This window comes from Jatropha curcas, chromosome 10 (genome assembly GCF_041381405.1).
Source record: "Jatropha curcas cultivar XTBG-Jc1 chromosome 10, XTBG_Jcur_1.0, whole genome shotgun sequence".
Lineage (NCBI taxonomy): Eukaryota > Viridiplantae > Streptophyta > Magnoliopsida > Malpighiales > Euphorbiaceae > Jatropha > Jatropha curcas.
The window spans coordinates 15,946,810-15,954,520 of NC_143160.1; positions in this window are offsets into that span (position 1 = coordinate 15,946,810).

Below are 7,711 nucleotides of genomic sequence, written 5' to 3' on the forward strand. Positions count from 1 at the left end.
TCCAGCCATTCGGTCAACCAACAAGTCAATATGAGGCAAAGGAAAATCGTCCTTCGGACATGCTTTGATCAGATCCCGGTAGTCGACACACATTCGCACCTTTCCATCCTTCTTAGGAACCGGCACTATGTTTGCTAACCATGTTGGGTAGGCAATGGGCTCTATGAACTTGTTTTCCAATTGCTTAGCTACTTCCTCCTTGATTTTCAAGGACCATTCTGTTTTCAGCCTCCTTAGCTTTTGTTTTACCGGCTTAGCCTCGGGGTACACTGCAATCTTATGTACTGCTATTGCTGGGTCAATTCCCGTGATGTCACTAGCCTTCCACATGAAGCAATCGGCAAACTCCTTCAAGCATTCAATGATCTGTTCTCTGCTCACACAGTCAGATGCCATGTATGTATGTTCATTTTCTTCTTTGCCAATGATTATTTTCTCTTTTTCATTTTTTATTTCATTTATTTCTTTTTCATTATTTTTCCTAGGATATGCTTGGAAAGATTGACACGCAGGGTAACCAATGATCTGTAAGCTTTTATTGATAAGGACGGAATCGTCCTAAAAAATTACATCAAATTTAAGATCCGGATTTTCCAAATCCGATACAGAAGACTCGGAACTGGACTCTAACTCGATTTCAGACTCAGGATCAGACTTAGACTTAGTACAGGACTTGGCATCAGGTCCAGACTTTAGGTTTGGCTCGGGAAGGGTTTTGTCAGCAGCGCGCTCCTCCTCGGTATACCAGTTGGTGAGAGGCCCTTTATTCGGCTTGATCAGGCTCAGCAAGTCTTGGTTCCTATCATTACTAGTAATAACTGCAACCTCGTCAAAGAGACTGGCCTGCATGAGATCTTCTATCTCCAGCTCGGTTATTGCCTCTGGCTTGTTGTCCCAGACATCAGCAAATATTTCCAGCCCGGGCAGCACTTTCTTAGCTGTCGGGCAGTAGAGTGGTTCCTGGAAGCTACAATAAGGAATTGTTTCTCCCGGTTTGCAGAAATGACCATTCAAAGTCAACAAGTAAGGCCACATATGTATACCCTTCTTCTTTCTTCTCCTGGTCCTTCTAGCAAGGTCTTCATCAGTGGGCTCATAACCTAGCCCAAAGGTCCCTTTGTTCATCGGACACTCCAAAGCTTGCAGTGTGGGGTATGTCTGTCCAGACCTTGCCATAACCATTCCTGGCAGGTAGGACATTTTCAGCATTAAAGGAACCATGCAGTTTATTTGCATCGTCCCGAAATCAAAGAGAATTCGAGAGTTTGCAGTTTTTCCCTCTATGCACTGTACTGTGTCATATTGAAATCCTGAGAGGATCAGGTTGGCATTCTCAGGGTTGACCTCAAAGAGAGGCTGGCCCCTTGTCTTCTTCAGTTGGCTATTGTCTGTGAACCCCTTCCCCAAATGTCATAAGCATGTGATGCTTATGATGAATGAGAAGAAATACACGTGATGTGTGTGAGTCGCCACCTTGTTTAATTATTTTAGGGTAAACTAGGAAAAAACCCTAAGTGACTCCATTTTTAATTAACCTAGTTACTAGATTAATCATCCCAATGTTTAAGGCACAATCTACGAACCCGAGATGGATCCCGAGACTATGTCATGCCGATAAACTAACCGATGAATGAATGCTTTGCAAGGTAAATGATGGATTAATGAAATGTTTGAGTGATTTTGACTTGCCACCCGGGGTGAAATCCCGAACGTGCCTACGTACTTCCGTTTGAATGGAAGATCAAAGTCAACGTAGTTCGATAGGCCTCTTTTAGAGGGCTTTGAATGATATGCTTAATGCATGGGTGTGTGTATGCTTAGTGCATGATTTTGTGTATGCTTTGTGCATTTTGTGTGTATGCTTTGTGCATGATTTTGTGTATGCTTTGTGCATTTTGTGTGTATGCTTCGTGCATGATTGTGTGTATGCTTTGTGCATTTTTGTGTGTATGCCTTATGCATGATTGTGTATGCTTTGTGCATAAGTGTGTATGCTTTATGCATGATTGTGTATGCTTTGTGCATGATTTTTGTTTAGGCATTTTGCCAAAAATGTTGATTTTGAGGCATTTGTGCCAAAATGGTTCATTTAAACGATTTGTCGCTTAAAAGATTGATTTTAAGGCCTTTGGCTGAAAATTGGTTCATTTTAAGGCATTTCGCCAAAAATGTCGATTTTACGGCTTTGAGCCGAAAATGGTTGATTTTAAAGGCATTTTGCCAAAAATGTCGATTTTACGTGATTTGACGCTAAAATGGTTGATTTTACGGTTTTAAGCCGAAAATGTTGATTTTAAGGCATTTTGCCAAAAGATTGATTTTAAGCGATTTGTTGCTAAAAATGGTTGATTTTAGGCCTTTGGCCAAAAGGTGTTGTTTTAGGCAATTAGTTTGCCAAAATGTGCGATTTAGGCTTTAATGCCACGATTATCAATTAATCGGGCGTTCGAGCTTAATCACAATTTAATGTCGAAACGTGATTGATTAAGGCTTTTAGCCACAATTATTGATTAATTGGACTTAAGCCGGATTTGTTCGAAATAAGGCAATTGAACCGTAGTTATTAATTAACTAGGCTCTTTTAGCCAATATTGTCGGATTTAAACTTTAATACCACGATTATTGATTAACCGGGCATTTAAGCTTAATCAAATTAATTAAGGCAGTTTATTTACCAAAAATAATGACATGGATGCATTTATGCAATTGTAGAATTATTAAGAGTAGAAGAGAAATATGCATGAAGTGCTAAAATTAAATAGGCAGAGTTTTGTTTACATACCTGATTTAATCGACGACCGCTTCTTAACTCCCGATTAAGCTCCTCGCTTAGGAAATATTAATTAATTTTAATTTGTTTAATTTTAATGTCCAAATATCACAATAAAAATGCAATAAAAATTAAATTAAATGCAAAAAGCGGTAAAGAAAACGCAAGGAGCGTGAGAGGGAGAGGGTTTCGTCCGTTAAAACAGACAGAGGTTCCAAAATTGGACTGAAAATGGCCTATTTATAGGCCATTTTCGGGTCCAGGGCGGCAGGTGCCGCCTGGCTCGGCGGCAGCTGCCGCCCAAGAGGCTGGGCGGCAGGTGCTGCCTAGCTCGGCGGCAGGTGCCGCCTAGCTCGGCGGCAGGTGCCGCCCGGGAGGGCGGCAGCTGCCGCCCTGTCGGTGGGGCGGCAGGCCCCGCCCACACTGGGCGGGGGTGCCGCCTGGGAGGGCGGCAGCTGTCGCCCAGTCGGCGGGGCGGCAGGCCCCGCTTGGTCTGGGCGGCAGGTGTCGCCCAAGCTGGGCGGCAGGCCCCGCCTGCGCGAAGCGACAGGCCCCGCGCGCGCTGGGCGGCACGCCTCGCCCGCGTGGGGCGACAGGCCCCGCGCGTGCTGGGCGGCTGGCCTCGCCCGCGCGAGCGGCAGGCCCCGCCCGCGCGGGGCGACAGGCCTCCGCCCGTCGCTCGCTGGGCGGACAGGCCTCGCCCGCGCGCGCGGCAGGCCCCGCGCGCGCAGGGCGGCAGGCCCCAGCGCCGCTGGGCGGCAGGCCTCGCCGCGCTGGGCGGAATGCCTCGCCCGCGCGGGGCGGCAGCCCTCGCCCGCGCTGGGCGGCAGGCCTTGCCCAGGAAGTGGGGCGGCAGGTGCCGCCCAGGCTGGGCGGCTTCTGCCGCCGTGCCCGGCGGCCGGCTCCGCCGTTGCCGGCGGCAGGAGCCGCCGTGTCTGGCGGCCGGCGCCGCCGTAGCTGGTGGTGACCACCGCGCCTCGCTCCGGGGGCCTTTTTGGGAGTTTCCGACCTCCAAAAATCATTCCGGGACCGGTTCTGCGATCCTCGTGAAATTCCGGACGTTTCAAGTACCATATTGACATATTTCCAGTAAATGTCCAAAATGGCCTCCGGTCCGGGCGGACTGTTTGCACAGTAGCAAAGTCAAACTAATTGGCATGGCACTGTAGCAGCGTGTTTTCCTCCATTTAAAGAGTTTCACATGCCACCAACAACATGAGAAGCCTCAAAATTTGAGTATTCACATTGTCATCCCCCTGAATAGTGATAACTTTGCCCTCGTAAGGAAACTTGACCTTTTGATGCAGCGAAGAGGGCACTGCCTTAGTATGATGTATCCATGGTCGTCCCAGGAGTAGGTTGAAACTGGTAGGCACATCGATTACTTGGAACGGGACCTCCATCATAGCTGGCCCAATTGCTAATTTCAATGTAGAAACCCCCAACACTTCCCTCCGGGTGCTGTCATAAGCTTTGACTATCTGGTTTGATGGACTGAAATCTGCTTTCTCTAACCCCAGACAGCTAGCTACCCTTAGTGGGCAGACATTCAATGCTGACCCATTGTCAATGAGAACCATGGGCACAGTCTTTTCTCTAGTTTGAACAGTAACGTAGAGTGCATCATTGTGACTGCCTCCTTCCTTGGGCAAGTCATCGCCAGAAAACCCAATGCTTTGCATCTTGGATGCTTGTGTAAGGGTGGATACCAACACTTCAGGACTAACCTCCATCAATGTTTGTAGCTGACTCAAGGCCTTGCAAAGAGCTTGGAGATGAGGGAAAGATGATGCCAGAAGTTCCCAAATTGATACCCTAGCCTGGGTCTTTTTTAACTGCGAGAGTACCGGGTCTTCCTTTGGCTCAGCTGCCCTTTGGTAGGGCTTATTTTGGACTTTGTCTAGAACTATCGATTCATACTGTCTCCCACTCCTGGTCATCGCATCGACCTCTTCAGATAAGTCATTCAGGTCCAGGACACAGATGTCATTCATTTCTAGGAATAGTTCGAAAGGATTGATCAACTCCTGGTCAGCAACGATAGCATTTATCCCGTGATTTGGTAAAGGATTAGTGCTAATATTTGGCTTACTCTTTGGAATGATTGAACCATTATCCACCAGGTCTTGGATGCGATTCTTAAGCGTCCAACATGCTTCAGTCTTGTGCCCATTACCCTGATGGTACTCACAGTATTCATCAGCCCTATAGTTCCTTGGCAAGGGGTTGGGTGGTGGCCTTGCTTCCAAAGGCTTAATGTAATTCGCCTTGACAGCCTCTCGGAATACAAAAAGGATTGGCATCCCGAGATCAGTATAAGTCCTCCTTGACTGGCTGCCATTTCTCATATTCCCCACACATAAAGGATTCGTGGGGGTGATACTTGCCACTTCGTGAACTTTGCTAGCTTGGCTAGGCTTCTTATATTTTGAGGTACCCGAGTCTTCTTTCAGTTGACCCATTTGGATTAAATCCTCTATCTTGGTTGCAGTAGCAATGAGCGACTGAAACGTTGGTAGGTACTGAGTTTGCAGTTGTTGTTGGTAGACAGGCAGCAGATTTTTGATGATTATGTCTACCTGTTCTTGTTCTGAAGGTCGATTGATCATTTGGGAGGCCTTGGCCCTCCACCTCGTAAGGAACAAGGAAAAGGGTTCGTTGCTCTTTTGTTTGGTGGTTTCCAGTTCTCTCCGAGTAACATCCACCTCTATATTATAATGGTACTGCATGTTAAACGCATTGCACATGTCTTCCCAAGTCTTCATTTTAGTCCGATCCAGGCTGACAAACCATCTCAAAGCAGCACCAGTCAGAGATTGTTGAAACAACTGAGCAAGGAGCTTGCTGTTCAAGCTAAACGGGTTGAGGGCAGCCACATACATTTTCAGGTGCATTTTGGGACAAGTGGTTCCATCAAACTTGTCCATGTTAGGCATCTTGAACTTTGTCGGCAATCTTACTTCAGGGAACAAGGACAAGGAGTCCATGTCCACCACTTCCTTATGTGTTTTAAGGGCAGTGATTGACATTTCCAAGAGTTTCAGTTTTTCTTTCATTTTCTGAGCTTCCAGCTCAGCAGCAGTTCTGGAGGGCATGTCATCCAGGTTAAGGGTAGGGTTTGAGGATGTCGGTGCAGCAGCAGGTCCCTGATTGGAGGTAGCAGGATCCCTTCCCGCAGTGGAAGCCCCATTTCCATTACCACTACCTAGTTCAGCTATTAGGGCAGTTCTCTGGGCAGCTAATGCCTCATTCATTCTAGCCTCCATTCTGGCTTCCAGTTGTTCCATGAGATTTTCGATGTCAGCAAGTGATGCCATTAGTGCAGTTGAAGTTGGTGAAGTTGGTGAAGCTGGTGAGGTTGGTGAAGCTGGTGAGGTTGGTGATGGCACTGTAAGTGTGACTGGAACTTGGATAGGCACTCGAACAGTGGGTACCTGGTGGGATAAGGGTAGCTGGATTAGGGTATAGTGGGTAGTATTGTGTATCAGGGTAGCTGAATGTGAGGTAGATCGACTCCCTTGTCCAATTGTGCATGACTAAAAAGAATATTTTGTGTTTTTAATGTTTATGAGATGATATGTCATGAATGCGCACAATATCACGTCATAATTCGTTTTAATGATATGATTCACATCATTGGGTGCATACAGCCCTAAAGGATAGGTTCTATAGGCTATGACACAAATAGAAAATTGGCTTATTAAGGGACCCTTAAACCTTGAGCAAGGATATGTGAAACAAAGAGTTTCGCGTGGGTCCAACAGTATGCATACTCATGGGCCACCCCCAAAGGATTAGGGATGGTTTGCGGTAACAGGGAGGACGCTTTGGCTGTCCGTCGACATAATCAAGGAGACCTGCCGATCAGCGCTACTCGTTATCCAGACTCAGAAGTTTGAACAGAAGAGAAGAAATTCACTTGAAATTCGTTTCTTATGCAATGGAAAAAAAAAAGATTCTCAATCGTGCAAATAAATCAACAAATTTAAATGTTTCGATTAAATTTTACAATTAAGTCCAAATTTCCTTATCAAGTATTCTTAAAGAAAGAACACTTGATTCATGTTGGGGTACCCTACAAAACAAAGCACAACAAAATAATACCCTGAAAAAGGGCAGGTTAGTTGATGCAGCAATTGTAGTCCACTTTATGCAAAATGATTACATCCACGTCCCCAGTGAAGTCGCCAAATTGTGAACCCTCCTCGAAGGCAAAATTATGCTAGAACGAGGTTTGCTCACATGTGTGTTTTATGAAGTTGCCACCTAGTTTATTTTTATAAGGGAAAACTAAGAAAGAACCCTAAATGACTCCAATTTTAATTAACCTAAGTCTAGATTAATTACCCCAAAGTTTAAGGCACAATCTACGAACCCGAGGTGGATCCCGAGACTATGTCATGCTGATTAACTAACCTAAGTGTAAATGCTTTGCAAGGTAATTTGATGCAATTGGACCAGTAAAGTGTTTTGATGATTTCGACTTGCCGCTCGGGGTTAAATCCCAAACGTGCCTACGTACTCTCGTTTGAATGAGAGATCAAAGCCGATGTAGTTCGATAAAGCCTAATCAAAGGCATTTTGAAGGGGTATGCTTCATGCATGAGTGTGTGCATGCTTCGTGCATTTTTTAGGCATTTTGCCAAAGATTGATTGAATTTTTTTTGTTTTAGGCATTTGTTGCCAAAGGTGTTTGATTGGGCAATTTATTGCCAAAAATTGATGTTTGGGCTTTTTATCGCCAAAATGGTTGATTAAGGCATTTGTGCCAAAAGTTGATATTTGATTAGGCAATTTGTTGCCAAAGATTGGTTAGGCAATTTGTCGCCAGAGTGATTAATTGAGGGCATTTGTGCCAAAGGGGTTTTGTTGGGCGATCTGTCGCCAAAATGATTAAGGCATTCGTGCCAAAAGATGACATGTAGTTTAGGCAATTTATTG